The 22,537-nt window shown below is 45.1% G+C and overlaps 1 long non-coding RNA gene across 1 annotated transcript in view; it reads left to right on the top strand.

Annotated features, from left to right (window-relative positions):
• The window catches only part of LOC138853396 (uncharacterized), a 253,895-nt gene extending 236,657 nt beyond the window's left edge, over nucleotides 1–17,238 (top strand). The window contains exon 3 of the long non-coding RNA XR_011392582.1: nucleotides 17,133–17,238. This is a non-coding gene — a long non-coding RNA (uncharacterized lncRNA). The remainder of the gene's footprint in view (nucleotides 1–17,132) is intronic.
• The last annotated feature ends 5,299 nt before the right edge of the window (nucleotides 17,239–22,537 follow it).

The raw sequence follows: 22,537 nt of genomic DNA, 5'->3' as shown, positions 1-22,537 counted from the left end.
CCCTCCCTCCCAAACTTCACCCTCCCTCCCTCCCTCCCAAACTTCACCCTCCCTCACTCCCAAATTTCACCCTCCCTCCCTCCCAAACTTCACCCTCCCTCCCTCCCAAACTTCACCCAACCTCCCTCCCAAACTTCACCCTCTTTCCCTCCCAAACTTCACCCTCCCTCCCTGCCAGACTTCACCCTCCCTCCCTCCCAAACTTCACCCAACCTCCCTCCCAAACTTCACCCTCCCTCCCTCCCAAACTTCACCCTCCCTCCATCCAAACTCACCCTCCCTCCCTCCCAAGCTTCACCCTCCCTCCCTCCCAAACTTCACCCTCTCTCCCTCCCAAACTTCACCCTAACTCCCTCCCAAACTTCACCCTCTCTCCCTACCAAACTTCACCCTCCCTCCCTCGCAAACTTCCCCCTCCCTCCCTCTCAAACTTCACCCTTCCTGCCTCCCAAACTTCACCCTCCCTCCCTCCCAAACTTCACCCTCCCTCCCTCCCAAACTTCACCCTCCCTCCCTCCCAAACTTCACCCTCCCTCCCTCCCAAACTTCACCCTCCCCCTCCCTCCCAAACTTCACCCTCCCTCCCTCCCAAACTTCACCCTCCCTCCCTCCCAAGCTTCACCGTCCCTCCCTCCCAAACTTCACCCTCCCTCCCTCCCAAACTTCACCCTCCCTCCCTCCCAAACTTCACCCTCGCTCCCTCCCAAACTTCCCCCTCCCTCCCTCCCAAACTTCACCCTCCCTCCCTCCCAAACTTCACCCTCCCTGCCTACCAAACTTCACCCTCCCTCCCTCCCAAACTTCACCCTCCCTCCCAAACTTCACCCTCCCTCCCTCCCAAACTTCACCCTCGTTCCCTCCCAAACTTCACCCTCCCTCCCTCCCAAACTTCACCCTCCCTCCCTCCCAAACTTCACCCTCCCTCTTTCCCAAACTTCACCCTCCCTCCCTCCCTCCCAAACTTCACCCTCCCTCCCTCCCAAATTTCACCCTCCCTCCCTCCTTCCCAATCTTCACCCTCCCTCCCTCCCAAACTTCACCCTCCCTCCCTCCCAAACTTCACCCTCCTTCCCTCCCAAACTTCACCCTCCCTCCCTCCCAAACTTCACCCTCCCTCCCTCCCAAACTTCACCCTCCCTCCCTCCCAAACTTCACCCTCCCTCCCTCCCAAACTTCCTCCTCCCTCACTCCCATAACTTCCCCCTTCCTCTCTCCCAGACTTCCATAACTTCCCCCTCCCTCCCTCTCAAACTTCCATAACTTCCCCCTCCCTACCAAACTTCCCCCTCTCTCACAAACTTACCCCTCCCTCCCTCCCTTCTTCCCTCTTCTTCCCTCCCTCCCTCCCAAACTTCCTCCTCCCTCTCTCCTACACTTCCATAACTTCCCCCTCCCTCTCTCACAAATTTCCCCCTCCCTCCCTCCCTTCCAAACTTCACCCTCCCTTCCTCCCAAACTTTCTCCTCTCTCACAAACTTTCCCCTCCCTCCCTTCCAAACTTTCCCTACCTCCCTTTCAAACTTCCCCTCCCTCCCTCCCTCCCTCTCAAACTTCCCCATCCCTCTTTCCCAAACTTCTCTAACTTCCCCCTCCCTCCCAACTTCACCCTCCCTCCCTTCCAAACTTCACCCTCCCTCCCTCCCAAACTTCACCCTCCCTCCCTCCCGAACTTCACCCTCCCTCCCTCCCAAACTTCACTTTCCCTCCCTCCCAAACTTCCCCTCCCTTCCTCCCAAACTTCAAACTTCCCCATCCCTCTTTCCCAAACTTCTCATAACTTCCCCCTCCCTCCCTCCCTCCCTTCCTCCCAAACTTCCCCCTCTCTCACAAACTTACCCATTCCTCCCAAGCTTCTCCCTCCTTCCCTTCCAAATTCCCCCTCCCCCCTCTCTCCCAAACTTTCCCCTCCCTCCCTTTCAAACTTCCCCCCCTCCCTCCCTCCCAAACTTCCCCCTCCTTCCCTCCCAAACTCCCATAACTTCCCCCTCCCTCTCTCCCAAACTTCCATAACTTCCCCTCCCTCCCTCCCAAACTCAATAATCCCCTCCCTCCAAACAAATTCCTCTCTACAATCCCACCCTCCCTCCTCCCAAACTTCCCCCTCTCACAAACTTTCCCTCCCTCCCTTCCAAATTTCTCTCCTCCCTCCCTCCTCCCAAACCCCCTTCCCTCCCTCCTCTCCTACACTTCCATAATTCCTCCTCCTCTCTCACAAACTTCCCCTCCCTCCCTTCCAAACTTCCTCCTCCTTCCCTCCCAAACTCTCATAACTTCCCCTCCCTCCCCAAACTTCCCCTCTCTCACAAACTTACCCTCCCTCCTCCCCAAACCCTTCTTCTCTCACAAACATACCCCTCCCTCCTCCTCCCAAACTTCCCCCTCTCTACAAATTTCACCCTCCCTCCCAAACTTCCCCTCTCTACAAACTTTCCCTCCCTCCTTCCAAACTTCTCCTTCCTCTCTCCTCTCAAACCCTTCCCCTCTCCTCACCTTCCACTTCCTAACCCCTTCCCCTCTTCTCTCACAAACTTCCCCTCCCTCCCTCCCAAACTTCTCCCTCCCTCCCTTCCGAACTTCCCCCTCCCTCCCAAACTTCCCTCTCCTCTCACAAACTTCCCTCCTCTCTCTCTCTCTCTCTCAAACTTCTCCCCTCCCCTCCTCTCCAAACTTCCCCTCTTCCTCCCTCTCTCACAAATCCCCCTTCCTCCCTCCCTCTCCAAACTTCCCCTCCTCCCTCTCTCACAAACTTCCCCCTCCCCTCCTCTCTTCCAAACTTCCCCTCCCTCCCTCTCTCACAAACCCTTCCCTCCCTCCCTCTTCCAAACAAACTTCCCTCCCTCCCTCTCTCTCAAACTCCTCCCTCCCTCTCTTCCAAATTCCCCTTCCTTCCCCTCCCTCCTCTCTTCCAAACTTCCCTTCCCTCCTTCTCTTCAAACAAACTTCCCCTCCCTCCCTCTCTTCCAAACCCCCTTCCCCTCCCTCCCCTCTCTCCAACTTCCCCTTCCCCTCCCTCCCTCTTCCAAACTTCTTCCCTCTCCCTCCCCTCTCTCCAAACTTCCCCTCCCTCCCTCTCTTCCAAACTCCTCCTCTCTCTCACAAACTTCCCCTCCCCTCCCTATCTTCCAAACTTCCCCCTCCTCCCCTCTCTCAAACTTCCTTCCCCTCCCTCCCTCTTCAAACAAACTTCCCCTCCTCCCCTCCCTCTCACTTCCCCTTCCCCTCCCTCTCTCTTCCCAAACTTCCCCTCCCTCCTACTCTCACTTCTTCCCCTCCCTCCTCTCTTCCAAACTTCCCCTTCCCCTCCCTTCCTCCTCTCCAAACTTCCCCTCCCTCCTCTCTTCCAAACTTCCCCTCCCTCCCTCTCTCTCCCCTCCCTCTTCCAAACTTCCCTCCCTCCTCTCCCTCTCCTCCCTTCCTTCCTTCCTTCTCTCAAACAAACTTCCCCCTCCCTCCTCTCCCTTCCCTTCCTCCCCTCCTCCCCTCTCTCACAAACTTCCCCTCCCTCCCTCTCTTCCAAACTTCCCCTCCTCCCTCCCTCTCACAAACTTCCCCTCCCTCCTCTCTTCCAAACTCCTCCCCTCCTCTCTCACAAACTTCCCCTCCCTCCTCTCTCACAAACTTCCCTCCCTCCCTCTCTCAAACTTAAACCCCTCCTCCTCCTCTCTCACAAACTTCCCCTCCCTCCCTCTCCCTCCCAAACTTCCCCTCTCTCCCCACTCTCTAAACCCTCCCTCCCTCCCCTCCCAAACTTCTCCTCCCTCCAAATTCCCACCTCCTCCTCTCCCCTCTCAAACTTCCCTCTCTCTCTACACCTTCCAACTTCCCTTCTCTCAAACCTCCCTCTCCCCTCTAAACTTCTCCTCCTCCTTCCTTAACTTCCCCTCCCTCCCAAACTCTCCCTCTCACAAACTTCCCCTCCCTCCCTCTCTCTCTCACCCAAATCCTTCCCCTCCCTCCCTTCCTCCCTTCCCAAACTCCCTCCCTCTCTCTCACAAACTTCCCCTCCCTCCCTCTCTTCTTCCCTCTCTCCTCTCTCCTCCCTCCCCTCCTCCTCTTCCTCTCCCTCTCCTCTCCTCTTCCCTCCTCCCTCTCACCAAACTTCCCCTCCCCTCCTCTCTTCACAAACCCCTTCCCCTCCCCTCTCTCTTCCACAAACTTCCCCTCCCTCCCTCTCTCCAAACTTCCCCTCCTCCCTCCCTCTCTTCCAAATTCCCCTCCCTTCCCTCCTTCTCTAAACACCTTCCCTTCCCTCCCTCTCTCTACAAACTTCCTCCCCTCCCTCCCTCCCTCTCTTCCCCAAACTTCCCTCCTCCCTCTCTCTCACCCTCCCTCCTCCTCTTCCAAACCTCCCTCTCTTCCAAACTTCCCCTCCCTCCTCTCTCCACAAACTTCCTCCCCTCCCTCTCTTCCAAACTTCCCCCTCCCTCCTCCCCCTCTAAACTTCCCCTCCTCCCTCTTCTCCCTCCCTCCCCTCTTCACAAACTTCCCCTCCTCCCTCTCTCTAAACCCTTCCCCTCTCCCTCTCTCACAAACCTTCCTCCTCCCTCTCCCTTCCAAACTTCCCCTCCCTCCCTCCTCTCTCTTCCACCAAACCTTCCCCTCCTCCTCTTCACCAAACTTCCCCCTTCCCCTCCCTCCCTCTCTTCCAAACTTCCCCTCCCTCCTCTCTCAAACTTCCCCTCCCTCCCTCCTCTTCCAAACCTTCCCCTCCCTCCCTCCTCTCAAACCTTCCTTCCCCTCCCCTCCTTCTCTCTCTCTTCCCCAACCTCCTCCCTCTTCTTCCAAACTTCCCCTCCCTCCTCTCTCTCTCTCTTCCCCTCCTCTCTCTTCCAAACTTCCCCTCCCTCCCTCTCTCCACTTCCCCTTCCCCCTCCTCCTCTCTCCAAACTTCCCCAAACCCTTCCTCTCTCTCACTTCTTCCCTCCCTCTCTCAAACTTCTCCCCTCCCTCCCTCTCTCACAAACTCCCCTCCTCCCTCTCTCTACAAACTTCCTCCCTCCCTCTCACAAACTTCCTCCCTCCCTCTCTCTTAAACTTCCCCCTCCCTCCCTATCTCACAAACTTCCCCTCCTCCCTCTCTCTACAAATTCCCCCTCCCTCCTCTCTCAAACAAACCCCTTCCCCTCCCTCCCTCTCTCACAAACTTCCCTCCCCTCCCTCTCTCACAAACCTTCCCCTCCCTCCCTCCTCTCTCAAACTTCCCCTCCCCTCCCTCCCTCTCTCAAACTTCCCCTCCCCTCCCTCTCTTCCAAACTTCCTCCTCACCCCCTCTCTCTACAAACTTCCCCTCCTCCTCTCTTCCAAACTTCCCCCTGCCTCCCTCCTCTCCTCTCCTAAACTTCCCCTCCCTCCCCTCCCTCTCTCACAACCCCCTCCCCTCCCCTCTCTACAAATCCCCTCCTCCCTCCCTCTCTGCAAACTCCCCTCCCTCCCTCCCTCTCTTCCAAACTTCCCCTCCCCTCCTCTCCTCACAAACTTCCCCTCCCTCCCTCTCTCAAATCCCCTCCCCTCCCTCCCTCTCATCAAACTTCCCCTCCTCCCTCTCTCACATAACTTCCCCCTCCCTCTCTCACAAACTTCCCCCTCCCTACCTCCCTCCCAAACTTCCCCCTCTCTCACAAACTTTCCCCTCCCTCCCTTCCAAACTTCCCCTCCCTCCCTCCCTTCCAAACTTCCTCTTCCCTCCCTCTCAAACTCTCAAAACTTCCCCCTCCCCCAAACTTCCCCCTCTCTCACAAACTTACCCCTCCCTCCCTCCCAAACTTCCCCCTTCCTCTACTACACTTCCATAACTTCCCCCCCCAAAACTTCCCCCTCTCTCACAAATTTCACCCTCCCTCCCTTCCAAACTTCCCCCTCTCTCACAAACTTTCCCCTCCCTCCCTTCCAAACTTCTCCTCCCTCCCTCCCTCCCTCCCTCCCTCCAAACTTCCCCCTCCCTCTCTCCTACACTTCCATAACTTCCTCCTCCCTCTCTCACAAACTTCCCCCTCCCTCCCTTCCAAACTTCCTCCTCCTTCCCTCCCAAACTCTCATAACTTCCCCCTCCCTCCCAAAGTTCCCCCTCTCTCACAAACTTACCCCTCCATCCCTCCCAAACTTCCCCCTTCCTCTCTACTACACTTCCATAACTTCCCCCTCCCTCCAAAACTTCCCCCTCTCTCACAAATTTCACCCTCCCTCCCTCCCAAACTTCCCCCTCTCTCCCAAACTTCCCCCTCCCTCCCTTCCAAACTTCTCCTTCCTCTCTCCCTCTCAAACTTCCCCCTCCCTCTCTCCTACACTTCCATAACTTCCCCCTTCCTCTCTCCCAAACTTCCCCCTCCCTACCTCCCTCCCAAACTTCCCCCTCCCTCCCTTCCGAACTTCCCCCTCCCTCCCAAACTTCCCTCTGTCTCACAAACTTCCCCCTCCCTCCCTCTCTTCCAAACTTCCCCCTCCCTCCCTCTCTCACAAACTTCCCCCTCCCTCCCTCTCTTCCAAACTTCCCCCTCCCTCCCTCTCTCACAAACTTCCCCCCTCCCCCCACTATCTCCGACGTACACTTCCTCTTACTTAACATTTAGTTAATTTTTGTGTTCGTTAGCGGACAACAAATATCATCAAGGACACTTTGATCCCTGATGAATGCCTCTTTGAATTCCTCTTTGAAATCAGAAATAATTTCAACATGGTGGTCATGGTTTTTTGCACGACTCTTTTGTGCTATTTCGATTGCAGCAATTATTTAGACTTAGTTATGGAGACAATAGTAATTCTCTGGTGAGAGCTGGCACCCTTCTGGCTGGCACTCTGCTGGCTGGCACCCTGCTGGCTGGCACTCTGCTGGCTGGCACCCTGCTAGGCACCTTGGCTGTCACCCTGCTGGTACTCTGCCTGCCACCTTGCCTTGCACTGCCAAGCATCCTGGCTGGCACCCTACTAGGAACCGTGGCTGGCACTCTGCCTGGCACCGTGGCTGGCACTCTGCCTGGCACCGTGGCTGGCACCCTGCTAGGCACCCTACCTAGCTTTCTGTCTGGCGGTCTGTCTGGCTCTCTGCCTGGAACTCTGCCTGGCATCTTGGTTGGCATCCTGCCTGTCACCCTACCTGACATCCTGGCTGTCATCCTGCTGGGCACTCTGGCTGGCACCCTGGCAGGGACCCTTTCTGGAACCCTGCCTGTGATGGTTAGGGTGAGGGAGGGAGAGCTGAGACACTGGGTGGGATGGTCAGGGTGATGGAGAGTGAGGGAGTGCCTGAGGGAGTGCCTGAGGCTGCTGTTGTTATTCATGTCTTAATTGCTCATTATGAGTTCCTTTCAGTAAACAGGAGCCTGGAAATGAGCGGGCCTTCAGAACTCTTGGACTGTGTAAGAGCGGGGTAGGTGTGTGGGGGTGGGGGGAAGGGTGAGGGGGCAGGGGAAGATGAGGAATGAGGAATATGTGGAAGGTGGAGTGAGGTGCATTAGGGTAAGAGGTGTGTTGGGGTGGGTGGTGAGGTCATCACACGATGCAGTACATGTACTGGGTAGTCAAGTGGAGGTCAAGATTCTGGTTTACTTCCTGTACTATAACCGAGCGTCAGCACGAGACAGATCAGCTAGATGGACAGCTTCCTTGACACTCTTGAAAAATCATACATCAAATATTATCCTCCTTGTAGCCCTCAACTTTATCAAATGTTGAATGGAAGGAACAAAAATATTATTCATTCATACCATACATAAGAAACACAAAGGAAAGTATCTCAGGATATTGAAATATATCCTAAATATATCCTATATATTTCCACATTACTCACAGGTCGTTCAAATGCCGATGGCGAAAAAAAATACGTTTTGTTTTGTTTTGAAAAAATATATAAAAACCAGTATGAATCAATATTTAACAATCCATTAATCGGGAGGAGAGTTGAAGATGCAGAGAGTTTTTATTAATATTACCACTGCCCACCTAACAACTGATATTTCACTTAAGCACAAATGTCCCAGAATTCGAAAAGGTGAGAGAAAACGTGAACCAACAAGCGCCACCTGGACCTGATTCATGGAACTCTTTATTTACAAGAAGTGCAAAACACCATCTGCACGAGCACTCAGTATTCTTTGGAGAAAGAGCTTAGATCCTGGCGCAATTGCAAAGTCCTTAATAAGCACTAAGATAACTCCACTGCAAATAAGTGTTTCGGTCATGGGGAGGGGGGGGTTAAACCCGTAGGGGTTTTACAGCACCAGAGAGGAATGGCAGGCATTTCGGTATGATCCAAGAAAGCGGAGGGCAGGCTCAATTCCTGGGTTCGACAGCACCCTCCCCGTAGTCACCGGCATCAGTGAACCTCACTTGTAGGGTTCCTCTCCGTACAGGAGGCAGTAGAGCGGTGGCAACACTGACCTGCAGGCTTAACATCGTACCTCATAAAAGGCCTTGAAAGGTGTTTGAGGCGCCAGATTGCAAGTTTTAATTGATCAGCGTGACCTACACAACCCAAGTCAATATGGATTACATTGATCTACAGCGGAAAGATTATGCTTGACGCAACTACGTGGTCATTTTGATAAAATTACGGAGACTTTGGAAGAAAATCGAAATGTAGACGTAGTCTACACGGATTTCACTAAGGTAGATGATAAATGTGATAAAGAAATAATTACGTAAAATAAGAATATTGGGTACTACAGGAAAAAGTAGGAAAATGAATATTATATTTGTAACGAACAGAACAAAAAAAAAAGGAGTAGCAAATAAAGCAAAATGCAACCATAGCAGAGTAAGACGGTCATTACCCCAAGACACGATCTTGGCGCCTTTACTGTTTCTCATTCTCAGTAGAAAGATAAGGAACAAAAACGCGCCACAGTTTTTAATCATTCTTTACGGACGATAACAATGTCAGTATGAAAATTACTTCAGTAAATATACTGAAAAGCTGTAAGCAGACATCAACAAAGTCTTCCAGTAGATAATAGAAAATAACATTATGTTTAGTGTTGACAAAATTCAACTGCTAATATATAGAAAGTTTTAAGAACTCAAAATGAGCACTGGATACAAAACATGGAACATGTAAAAGACTTTGGTATAATAACGTAAAATGACTGATCATTTAGAGAACACACGAAGGCAAATGTTGTAAAGGCCAGAAATATAACAGAGTAGATAATGAGAACCTTCACTGTAAGAGAAAATGCCAGTAATGACACTTTAAATAATATTGCTCTCTTAATTAGAATTATGTTTGGCTTTGACTGTTCTTTTCAAGGCAGTAGAGATATCAGAGCTGGGAAAGATACGCAGACCATTTGCTGCCCACACAGAGAAGAGCGATAAAGAGAGAGATACCTGGTAATATATTCGTGGAAGATACTTGAGGGCCTATTCCCAAATCGACACAGCACCATAACAACATACTGGAGTGAGAGGTATAGAAGTGTGACATAGATCTAATGATGCCATGAGCACACTAAGAGAACACTGTGTCATTATCCGTGATCTTTCACGAACCCAAATACTCTTCTAACAGGCTTGCAGTACTAAATTGTGCTATAGTCCACAGCTAGTTTCAGTTATAGGTAGTATAAGTCATAGGTAGTTTCAGTTACAGCTGGTATGAGTTATAGCTAGTATCAGTTATGGGTAATCAAACGAATAAATAAACCGGATGCTGCAAGAATTTGTGGTCTATCCTTCAGTAAATAATACATACATGGATTTACACTGTGTGCGATAAACCCAGCGTAAGACATATCATACAGGAACTGAGAATAAGGAATAGGTGAGTACTCTCTCCATCACAGTGCAACACCATCATAAAGAGGTACTGAACTGCCGTATGTTGTGGGCCAGCTGATGGCTTGAGAGAGTCTGGTTAGTTAACATGTTTCACATACCGGGTAACTAAGCCAACCAGCTAACCCTTCTCTGAGCGATCGGAGTGCCGCAGCACCAATGGTCGCCAGATCAGTTACAGTTGTATGCTACCACTATGGAAAAAATAAACACAAATGTAATATAATGCGATCCTTTATTGACTATGTTTCGCTCACACAGTAAACTTTATCAAGTCACAAATGTAGTCAATAAAGGATCGAATTATATTACATTTGTGTCTATTTTTCCATCGTATCGGTATTTTATACCATTGCTCTGCAGACTACTGCTAGTTGGCACTGACTACCATGAATACCAAGTTAAGATGACATTGCAAGTTGCTCCATAAATGTACTTATCTACGTTCACGTTATTACGTCATTTGGTTTGATCATCATCTGAGTGCAGTTACCTTGAAAGCCTGAATGTTTCCTGTCACTCAAGCCACAGTTACAACAAGTTACTACGTCTAACTTGCTTGGTTATCCTAAGTAACTCACACACATGTTGCGGTGAATGGTAGTAGCAATGTTTATTATCATTGGGACCTCAGAGACATAAATTACTCTCCCTGATTTTCTTAGGTTATCCTAGGAAACTGACATATATGTTCCTATGTACGATGCATTCATGTAAATATTTTAATCACCTAAGCTTGTGTAAATGTACTAGCATGCATAGCCTCGACAGAATTATTACTACTAGCTACCTATTACTATGTACCCTCTAAACGGTACTAGAAAAATTGAGTTTGTACAGTCCATGACTAGAGTTATACAAAACATTCCTATCGTGATTAAAGAGAGAGGATTCAATTATGTTTCTTTCCATAACAGAACTATTGGATACAATGACCTGACTGTTGTCCACCTCGGAGGATGATTGCAAGCACTAACGAAGTTAAAGATATCATTCGATTCTTCCTCTGGAGAAAGTCGTTTTCTTGACAGAATCTACCTGGAATTCCTACTCATTTCTGCAATATTGCAGGCTCGTGATGATTTAATGATTGCAACACAAAAGGCCTAGAGCTATCATTTAACTCCCCCTGTGGTTATTATGTCATCTTTATATCAGGGATGTATCTCTTAAATATTTTGTACAATATTATGTAATAAAATATAGCTATTGGTAAAAAAAGGATGAAAAGATAGGGTGGTAGGGGAAGTGGATTATTCAAATGACTTCTTCCTTGAAGATTTTTTATACACTTCTCCGAGGTTATGGGTTCTACAATTTGCACCAGAGGTGGACCCCATCCATTATATATATATATATAAATATATATATATATATATATATATATATATATATATATATATATATATATATATATATGAGTGTGTGTGTGTGTGTGTGTGTGTGTGTGTGTGTGTAGTCTTGTTGCAAACCTTTGCACTTTCTCTAGTTTCTTTACGTGCTTGGCTAGGTGTGGGTTCCAAACTGGTGCCGCATACTCCAATATGGGCCTAACGTATACGGTGTACAGGGTCCTGAACGATTCCTTATTAAGATGTCGGAATGCTGTTCTGAGGTTTGCTAGGCGCCCATATGCTGCAGCAGTTATTTGGTTGATGTGCGCTTCAGGAGATGTGCCTGGTGTTATACTCACCCCAAGATCTTTTTCCTTGAGTGAGGTTTGTAGTCTCTGACCCCCTAGACTGTACTCCGTCTGCGGCCTTCTTTGCCCTTCCCCAATCGTCATGACTTTGCACTTGGTGGGATTGAACTGCCAATTGCTGGACCAGGTCTGCAGCCTGTCCAGATCCCTTTGTAGTTCTGCCTGGTCTTCGATCAAGTGTATTCTTCTCATCAACTTCACGTCATCTGACACCTCAGAGTCTATTCCTTCCGTCATGTCGTTCACAAATACCAGAAACAGCACTGGTCCTGACTGACCCCTGCGGGATGTGTGTGTCGTCTTAAAACTGTGTATGGTTCCTGCCTCCACTACGTCATTTTCTAGGCTATTCCACTGCCTTACAACTCTATGACTGTGTGTGTGTGCCTCTTGTGTGTCCCCTCCCTGTGTCCTTGTGTGTGTGTGTGTGTCCTCCAGTGTGTGTGTTTGTGTTATGTAGTTTCTTTGTGTGTGTGTGTGTGTTTGTGTGTGTGTGTTTGTGTGTGTGTGTTTGTGTTTGTGTGTGTATGTGTGTGTGTGTGCGCGCGCACTTTAAATAGAACGGTCTAAGCTAAACATAAACAAATTAATTCCTGAGCTAGAAGATCAGTCACGCTCTTGGAAAGGTCATCGACACATAATAGCAGTGGAAGTTCGTGAACGTGGTGACTCGTACATGAGGTTGTAGGTTGGCGGCTGCCATGTTGACGTACTGACACCCGTACATAAGCTGAGTGAACGTTGACTCGTGAAGATAGAAGGTTGACCAGGAAGAGGAGATACACCGTTGTCGTTCACACACCCCAGCGATGACAATAAGTATCTTTGTGATGATATCGTCCAATAATAATAATAATAATAATAATAATAATAATAATAATAATAATAATAATAATAATAATAATAAACTTCATTTCTACAAATACATGTACAAGGTATACAGGCTTAGATGACATCAATCACGTACTACCATATAGAAAACCCTTTGTTATGCAGAGAATTTCGGGTAAATTGGGTCAGTTTTGTCCCAGGATGCAACCCACACCAGTCGGCAAACACCCAAGTACCTATTTTACTGCTAGGTGAACAGTGTCATAAGGATACACGGCTTAAGGGACCACTGATCTTAATGTGTGAGCTGAGTGCACTGCCAGTCTAGCTACAGGATACCTGAAAATGACACCAAGATGACTCGTAGTACTACAAGGCAGCTCGTACACAAAATCCCTTTCCCGTCCAAGTCTCTCCCTGGGGGACGAAACCTTGAACTAACGACTGGGAGAAAACAAAAGATTAAATAAATAATATTGACCAAGGAATAAGACAAATACTTAACAAAACAACACTATATTGCTGTCTTGGGCTGCAGAAAGTGTGGAGGTACAAGTAAAGAATCGAAAGGAACTCCCTCCTTTCTTCTGAAGAAAGAAATACTGAGAAAAACAAAAGGGAAGCTCCCCCCTCCCCTAATAACAAAGTGGAAAGATGGCAGATAAGGAAACGTAAATGGCAGTACATGCGACCTCTCCTGGGAGAAAACTGAAGACCCTAGAAAGCTTACTACACTCACCAGACTTTCTCTATATTCTTTGATAATAAAGCTGCTCTACCCAACATTATTATTATTATTATTATTATTATTATTATTATTATTATTATTATTATTATTATTATTATTATTATTATTATTATTTTCATTATTATAATCATTATTATTGTTTTATTATTATTACTGAGAAGCGGTAAATTGGTAGGGGGTTACATAGCATCTTGGGAATGGAGGGGTAGCTCCTATTCCTTGGATCAGGAGTCCTCTATCATCAACAACGCACCCTACTTGAGGAGTTCAGTGACCAGTGGCAAACCCAGACCTTGTCTGGGTTAAATACAGAGTTAGTGAAAGTTTGAAGACAATCTAAAGAGACAGTCTAAAGTTACCAACCGGCAGCATTCGACTGGGATGAAGAAGAAAACGGCGAGGAAAAAGAGAAAGAAGAAAAGAAAGAATAGGAAGAAGAGGAAGAGGACGAAGAAGAAAAAAGAGGCAGATGTCACAAACTACACACTAAGTGAACCACTGTAACAGCCTACCATTCTGTGATACCTGTAAGAAATGTGTCTCCAGACTGGACCTTATTGAGAGGTCCTCCGCGCTCTTATTGGGATATTACCACATATATTTCAGTTATTGATGGCAACTCTAACTCCTACACTTCCTCATCTCGTCTCTCTCTCTCTCTCACTCTCTCTCTCTCACTCTCTCTCTCTCACTCTCTCTCTCCTTATAAAACCAACAAAAACATGCAACAATGCCATGCTTCACATATTATGCTTAAGGAATCTCATTTAGAACATTCCTTGGGCAAGTTATGAGTAATTAAAACATATATTTGCCCATTATAAGCTCAAGCGAGACGGTGTTTATAATTAGTTTAAAGGTACGACCCTTAATGGAACGCCTGAGAGGAGCGTTCGCAGCAACAAGACAGAACCCGGATGAGCGCCTATGACGTCACTCCGGAACGTAAACAAAAGGTCGAAAGTCAGATAATGTTGATGTTAATATTCGTTATTAATATTGTAGGCGGCCATCACGCCGGAATTTGGGTGGACTCTTGTAACAGTTGTACTGGGTATGATTGAGAGCAAACACAGTACGTTGTACTGGGTGTGGCTGAGAGAGAACATAGTACGTTGTACTGGGTGTGGCTGAAAGAGAACACAGTACGTTGTACTGGGTGTGGCTGAAAGAGAACACAGTACGTTGTATTGAGTGTGGCTGAGGGAGAACATTGTTGATATTACACGCATAAAATCGGGTCACTAGCAGTTTTACTCTATCAGTCGGTGCCTTGACTGCACTACACCACAGATGGCCACTGTAATACTGGGGGAGTTTCTCACTACACTGTCATTAATTGTCAGAGTGAATCATACTCAGCATGCACACTCTGGCCACTGCTTTAATTTAAATTATGTCACTAGTTACTAATGTAACAATGGCACAAATATGACGAACTGTCACGATACCATTGGGTATCACGGCACATCACTAAATCTCACCATTTTCACACTACACATCACTGTCTTGATAATGATGATTATCACTGTATCGCTGCCACACCTTCACATGACTGTCTCTGCATTCTAATGTTACAAGCCCACACTACCTACCACTGACCGTCATTGTGTTCGACATGATGCGTCACTTGTTCCTAAGAGGACGGAGAGGAGGACAAGTCTGCTGGTAACTTCTGCTGTCACAAATCCTACTGAGTGTGTTGCCATCTACTGCGAAGTTCTTACCATGAAGAAGGTCAACACCTTGAGGAAGTCGCAGGAAGAAGTGTTTCTTCGGCGGTGCATCTTATTGAGCAAGATTTACAAAAACAAAGAACTGAGAACAATTCAGCAGGTCAGTAGAAGCATACAAAGGCATGACGGAGGCTTCATCTCGGCTGTAAAGAAAGAAGCCACGATCAAACTTGGAGACAGAGTAAAGTTACATGTCTGCACAAGGTGAATGATGCAACCCGCGTCTTCCTTGGGGATATCCTTTGAAGATTCGTCAGGACAACGTTCTGACACGGGTCTTCCCCAGATGGTGAACCGTCACTGGCTCCCGAGGGAGTGTCGTATTGAGATGCAGAGAGTGAGCAGTCTCAGGACTGACTCAGGATGCCATTTACAGCAAGTCCCGGCGGAGGCAGCCCTACAGCAGGGGCCAGGCGCGTCCTGGTGGATGAGGAACGTCTTCTTCGGTAGGAACTCTGGTGCTGGTTGAAGCCCTGGCAATGGTACCCTCATGGTGGCGACCCAGAGTGTTGGAACAATGCATAAGGGAGGGCTCCATCCATCCATCGAGAAGGTGGACCTGTGAGGTCAAAGGTCGGTTATCTGAGGTATCTTCCTGTGTTAGGTTACTCTGTCTCCCCTCAAGGATCCTCATTACTTACTGTGTCTTTGGTGATAAATGTAATTTTTTTTAATTTTATCATGGGGAGCGCTAAACCCATAGGATTATACAGCACATGTGGGGGGGTGGAAGGCATTCAGGCTCAATTCAGGGAACTGGAACACAGATCCAATTCCCTACATCAAGAGCCCCTCACCAGCGTCTCTGGTGATAAACAGTCCTGGATTTCGACACGTTTATTGTTATTTAAAAGTTTATGTTACGATACTAATTAGGAGAAGGTGTGGAGTTAATGAAAGTATTAGTCAGAGGGCAGAAGAGGGGTTGTTGAGGTGGTTTGGTCATTTAGAGAAAATGGATCAAAGTAGAATGACATGGAGAGCGTATAAATCTATAGGGGAAGGAAGGCGGGTAGGGGTCGTCCTGGAAAAGGTTGGAAGGAAGGGGTAAAGAAGGTTTTATGGGCGAGGGGCTTGGACTTCCAGCAAGCGTGCGTGAGCGTGTTAGATAGGAGTGAATGGAGACAAATGGTATTTGGGACCTGACGAGCTGTTGGAGTGTGAGCAGGGTAATATTTAGTGAAGGGATTCAGGGAAACCGGTTATTTGTATATAGCCGGACTTGAGTCCTGGAAATGGGAAGTACAATGCCTGCACTCTAAAGGAGGGGTTCGGGATATTAGCAGTTTGGAGGGATATGTTGTGTATCTTTATACGTATATGCTTCTAAACTGTTGTATTCTGAGCACCTCTGCAAAAACAGTGATTATGTGTGAGTGTGGTGAAAGTGTTGAATGTTGATGAAAGTATTTTCTTTTTGGGGATTTTCTCTCTTTTTTGGGTCACCCTGCCTCGGTGGGAGACGGCCGACTTGTTGAATATATATATATATATATATATATATATATATATATATATATATATATATATATATATATATATATATATATATATATATATATATATATATATGGATCACAGTAAACGGGTGATTTCAAAATATGCAAAACAACCACTCTGAAAGAAATAGAGAAATTCCAAGCGCTTTTGACTACTCACATTATCAAGGAACTATGTGAGTAGTCACGAAAGCGCTTGGAATTTCTCTATTTCTTTCAGAGTGGTTGTTTTGCATATATATATATATATATATATATATATATATATATATATATATATATATATATATATATATATATATATATATATATATATATATATATATATATATATATATATATGTCGTGCCGAATATGTAAAACTGGTCAATTAGCAAGAACTCATTTAAAATTAAGTCCTTTCTGAAATTTTAATTTTTCGTATATGGCAAGATGAGCGTTGCTATTTAAGCCAAGATCGCAAGTTCTGCCTATTAGGCGACCGACTTGTTGAAAAAAAAAAAAAAAAAAAAATATATATATATATATATATATATATATATATATATATATATATATATATATATATATATATATATATATATATATATATATATATATATATGAGTAAAGGCAGAGGAAACACACACGGTATATAATTTATGTATTTTTAATAACCTTTTGGTTTTGGCATCAACCTCTCTTTCCTCTCTCTCTCTCTCTCTCTCTCTCTCTCTCTCTCTGTCTCGTACTGACAGAGGTATTACACAACCACCCTCTCTCCAACACTTTCACTCACCCTCAATCTCTTCCTCACTTAATGTTACTCTTCCTCCCGCTCTCACTCACTCTCTCACTCTCTCTCGCAGGAGGTGATGTTCATGGGCATGGTGGGACCATTCGACGAGAAGAGAGTGTGTAAGATAAAGTGTGTAGCAGGACGCTGGGTGGGGCCTCTCTGCTCCCTCGAACACGGTACGTCCAACTCTTAATTTTAAATTTACTTCTCCATCAGTGTGTTGTTACTCTATAATGTATGATAGTTATATTGTGGGAACACCTCCAGTGTGTTGTTCGCATATAATGTATGATAGTTACAGTGTGCATTTCTAGTCTGTTATATTGTGTTAACATCCTCAGCGTATTTCTAGTCTGTTGTATTGTGGGAACATCCTCAGTGTATTTCTAGTCTCTTGTATTGTGGGAACACTCTCAGTGAATTTCTCTTATGTTGTACTGTAAGAACACCCTCAGTGTGTTTCTGCCCTATGTGATAGTTACACTGCTACCCTATTCTATATGATAGATACATTGTGAGAACTCGGTGTGATAAACGATTTTGAAAATCGACAAGTTGAAGACTGAGATACTTATGCATCATATGGGAATCTTTATTGATGAAATGTTTCTTCAACACTTGTCCAACCTTTGGACGAAGACCTACTTACACTAGTGGATGGTTCCACTGTGATCTCGCCTCCTCCTGCTTCCACTCACCTGACTACAGTATATAAGACACTTCTCTGGGCCTATGCTGTACTTTCTACAAGAGTGATGGACTGAACACATCGATTCCAGACTGAGGGACTGATTACTTCAAACTCCTCTCTTTACACCTTTCTGCTTTGTACTGGACTGATGATGCCACTGTGTGGCGAAACGTTTCTTCAACAAAGAGAGTGACCATAACACTTTAGTAGCGTCAGCATGAGCTGGAAGGCTTCGGTAGTGTCAACCTGAGCTGGAAGGATTCGGTAGTGTCAACCTGAGCTGGAAGGCTTCGGTAGTGTGAACCTGAAGTGGAAGGCTTCGGTAGTGTCAACCTGAGCTGGAAGGATTCGGTAGTGTCAGCCTGAACTGGAAGGCTTCGGTAGTGTGAACCTGAAGTGGAAGGCTTCGGTAGTGTCAACCTGAGCTGGAAGGCTTCGGTAGTGTGAACCTGAAGTGGAAGGCTTCGGTAGTGTCAGCCTGAACTGGTAGGCTTCGGTAGTGTCAGCCTGAACTGGAAGGCTTCGGTAGTGTCAGCCTGAACTGGAAGGCTTCGGTAGTGTCAACCTGAACTGGAAGGCTTCGGTAGTGTCAACCTGAACTGGAAGGCTTCGGTAGTGTCAGCCTGAACTGGAAGGCTTCGGTAGTGTCAGCCTGAACTGGAAGGCTTCGGTAGTGTCAGCCTGAACTGGAAGGCTTCGGTAGTGTCAGCCTGAACTGGAAGGCTTCGGTAGTGTCAGCCTGAACTGGAAGGCTTCAATATTCCAGTAAGAGTTCACCAGCTACGGTGTCTTCAAAGGTTGCCTTCTAACAGAGCTGGAGTGAATGTCAATTGTGAATTCTTATATCTTGTGTCAGGAAACACTTGTCCTGTTTCCTGACAAACCTTACCTAACCTTTGGGGGTAGTAATGAAGGAAATGAAGATGAGGTGGGTAGAAAGATTGGGCATAGAGAGGGGGGAGGAAAAGATTAGGTAATTATAGCAGGGCGTCTAAATTATGGATATGAGAAATTAATTCACTGCTTAAAGAATCTCTATAATTATTTTAATTATTTGCAAACTACCGACAGTAGTTTGAGAAGTAGTAGTAGTTATTATTATTATTATTATTATTAAAGAATGAGACACTTGTGCAACATATGGGAATCTTTATAACGGAAACGTTTCGCCAACCAGTGGCTTCTTCAGTCCATTACAGAAAAAAAGTGGAAGATGAAGAGGAGTTTGAGGTAATCAGTCCCTTAGCCTGATTATTATTATTATAATCAAGGGGGAAGCGCTAAACCCGGAGGATTATACAGCGCCTGGGGGGGGGATGTGGAAGGCATTCAGGCTTAATTCGGGGAACTGGAGCACAGATCCAATTCCCTAAATCAAGAGCCCCTCACCAACATCAAGGAACCTTCCTTGAGGGGTCCCTTAGCCTGAGTCGATAAGTTCAATCCATCAATCTTGAAAAAAAGATTGATGGATTGAATACATCGACTCCAAGGGAGTGTTACAAAATACGACATATATTAAGATATCTCCAGAGAATACTAAGTCAGCTTATTGGTCCCCCTCTTGTATCTAACCTGTTTCTGGTTTTGTAACAGTTTGTCGGAGTATTCTAGTTCGGTTATCCCGTAAAATTATGAGGCTTCTCAGTAGCGCTTTTGGTTTGCAACCAACCAAATAAAAGTTGAGATCTTTAATAACAAAAGTGTCTAGGTGATAATAATTATAAATAATGTAAATTGAATAAATAAGGAGATAAACTCCTACACAAATCTTGGAGTATAACTTATTATAATTATATATCGATAAATTAGACACATGTGCAACACTTGGGTATCTTTATTGAGGAAACGTTTCGCCACACAGTGGCTTCATCAGTCCATACAGAGGAGAATGGTGAAGAACAGGAGAAGTTTGAGGTAATCAGTCCATCAGCCTTGAGTCGATGTGGTCAGTCCATCAGCCTTGAGTCGATGTGGTCAGTCCATCAGCCTTGAGTCGATGTGGTCAGTCCATCACTCATGATTGATGGACTGACATCCAACTTGTTGGTTCTCTGAACCATTCATATATATATATATATATATATATATATATATATATATATATATATATTAGTGGTATGGGCACTTTAGATAATAAACAGTACACTATAATACTCTTACGAATGTATACCATCTGTACGTTGCTATGATGAGGTCTACTCTTAAGTACAAGAGTAACATAGATGTGTAAGTGCAAGTGCTTGGTATGTGCTCGAAATTGACTCTAAGTATACTTACAATGTGACTGACAACAAGACCCTAAATAAACTAAATTCTGTACCATCAAACAGCTTGCATGAACAATATAACTACCCGTTCGTCAAGTAACAGTAATGCTTGAAGCAGCAGAGAACAGCACAGTGTCAGGTAAGGAATCAAGGAGAACAAAATGACCATAACTGTGAACCTTCAGTAGATCCTACGTAAAAGGCATAAAACTCCCACATTACTAAAACTGAGTCCAGCAAATTCAGTTTCCCGACTTCTACAGTGCATAGATGCCAAAACAATGTAGGTCGAGAGTTAAACACGGGACCAGAGATAAAGAGTGTCTTCACGACACACAACCTCTGTAAAAGTCAAATGTCACTAAGTCTAAATAATGTTTTGTGAACTGAGCTGTGCAGAATTGCGAGACGTATGTCTCAGCTCACCAAAGGAAACGTACTCTACCAAAAACAAAGTCAAAATAACACGAGCCGAGAACAGCATTCTCCCACACAGATCAGAGACTGGGCTGCTACCACCACCAGGAGTAACGAGAGGGAGAATGAGCTAGGCAGGATCAGCAGATCCATGGTCCGGTGACTTGTATCGGCCCGAGTCTGGCATGAACTGCGAAACAAGTGGGCAGGTAGTTTGCAGCATGCTAGCAGCCAATCAAAACTCTCCTTCAACGAGCACAATGAGAGGTGTAGTTGTTACATCCTGCCTGTGTAGCAAGATAATAAGTCGAATAAAAATAAAAAGCGTTAAATTTTCGTTTTAACTATTAACAAAAAACTTAACAATATAAAATTACATGAAAAAACAGTATATATATATATACATAATATTTATTGCGTCCTTTTCTAAGGGCACAACGGCGAGGTCTGGATTATACAGAATGTTGTTATAGGGAGGTCTGGATTATACAGAATGTTGTTATAGGGAGGTCTGGATTATATGGAATGTTGTTATAGGGTGCCCTGGATTATATGGAATGTTGTTATAGGGAGGTCTGGATTATACGGAATGTTGTTATAGGGAGGTCTGGATTATACGAGATGTTCTTATAGGGAGGTCTGGATTATGCAGAATGTTGTTATAGCGAAGTTTCCCTTATACAAAATCTTGTTATAGCAAGGCCTCAGTTTTACGGAACGTTGTTAAAGCAAGGTCTCGATTATATGGAACGTTGTTACAGCGAGGCCTCGGTTATACTGAATGGTGTTATAGCGAGATCTCGATTATACGGAACTCTATTCTAGCGAGGTTTCGATTATACAGAATTATATTTTACTGCTTCGATGAAAAAAATGCTCCAGCGTCCGCTCTCCAGTTCTGAGACGCCTTAAAGGTGTTGATGTTCAGCTCCTGGACCTCTGAGGATGGTTGAGGTTACAACTGGATGTCTTCACAGAGATCTATGTCATACATCCAGTTGTTACTTATTTGTTAAACATCTAGTTAGTATTAACTTGTAAATATCTTGTTAGTGTTTACTTGTAAACATCTAGTGTTTACATGTAAACATCTAGTGTTTACTTGTAAACATCTAGTGTTTACTTGTAAACATCTTGTTAGTGTTTACTTGTAAACATCTTGTTAGTGTTTACTTGTAAACATCTAGTTAGTGTTTACTTGTAAATATCTAGTTAGTGTTTACTTGTAAACATCTTGTTAGTGTTTACTTGTAAACATCTTGTTAGTGTTTACTTGTAAACATCTAGTTAGTGTTTACTTGTAAACATCTAGTTAGTGTTTACTTGTAAACATCTTGTTAGTGTTTACTTGTAAACATCTAGTTAGTGTTTACTTGTAAACATCTTGTTAGTGTTTACTTGTAAACATCTTGTTAGTGTTTACTTATAAACATCTTGTTAGTGCTTACTTGGAAACATCTTGTTAGTGTTTACTTGTAAACATCTTGTTAGTGTTTACTTATAAACATCTTGTTAGTGCTTACTTGGAAACATCTAATTAGTATTAACTTCCAAACATCTAGTTAGTGTTTACTTGTAAACATCTAGTTAGTGTTTACTTGTAAACATCTTGTTAGTGTTTACTTGTAAACATCTAGTTAGTGTTTACTTGTAAACATCTTGTTAGTGTTTACTTGTAAACATCTTGTTAGTGTTTACTTGTAAACATCTTGTTAGTGTTTACTTATAAACATCTTGTTAGTGCTTACTTGGAAACATCTAGTTAGTGTTTACTTGTAAACATCTAGTTAGTGTTTACTTATAAACATCTTGTTAGTACTTACTTGGAAACATCTAATTAGTATTAACTTCTAAACATCTAGTTAGTGTTTACTTGTAAACATCTAGTGTTTACTTGTAAACATCTAGTGTTTACTTGTAAACATCTAGTGTTTACTTGTAAACATCTAGTGTTTACTTGTAAACATCTAATTAGTATTAACTTCTAAACATCTAGTTAGTGTTTACTTGTAAACATCTTGTTAGTATTAACTTGTAAATATCTTGTTAGTGTTTACTTGTAAACATCTAGTGTTTACTTGGAAACATGTAGTTCTT

This window comes from Cherax quadricarinatus, chromosome 29, assembly GCF_038502225.1.
Source record: "Cherax quadricarinatus isolate ZL_2023a chromosome 29, ASM3850222v1, whole genome shotgun sequence".
In the NCBI taxonomy this organism is placed as follows: domain Eukaryota; kingdom Metazoa; phylum Arthropoda; class Malacostraca; order Decapoda; family Parastacidae; genus Cherax; species Cherax quadricarinatus.
The sequence above is the reverse complement of the archived record's forward strand: the minus strand, read 5'-3'. Positions and strand labels throughout refer to the sequence as shown.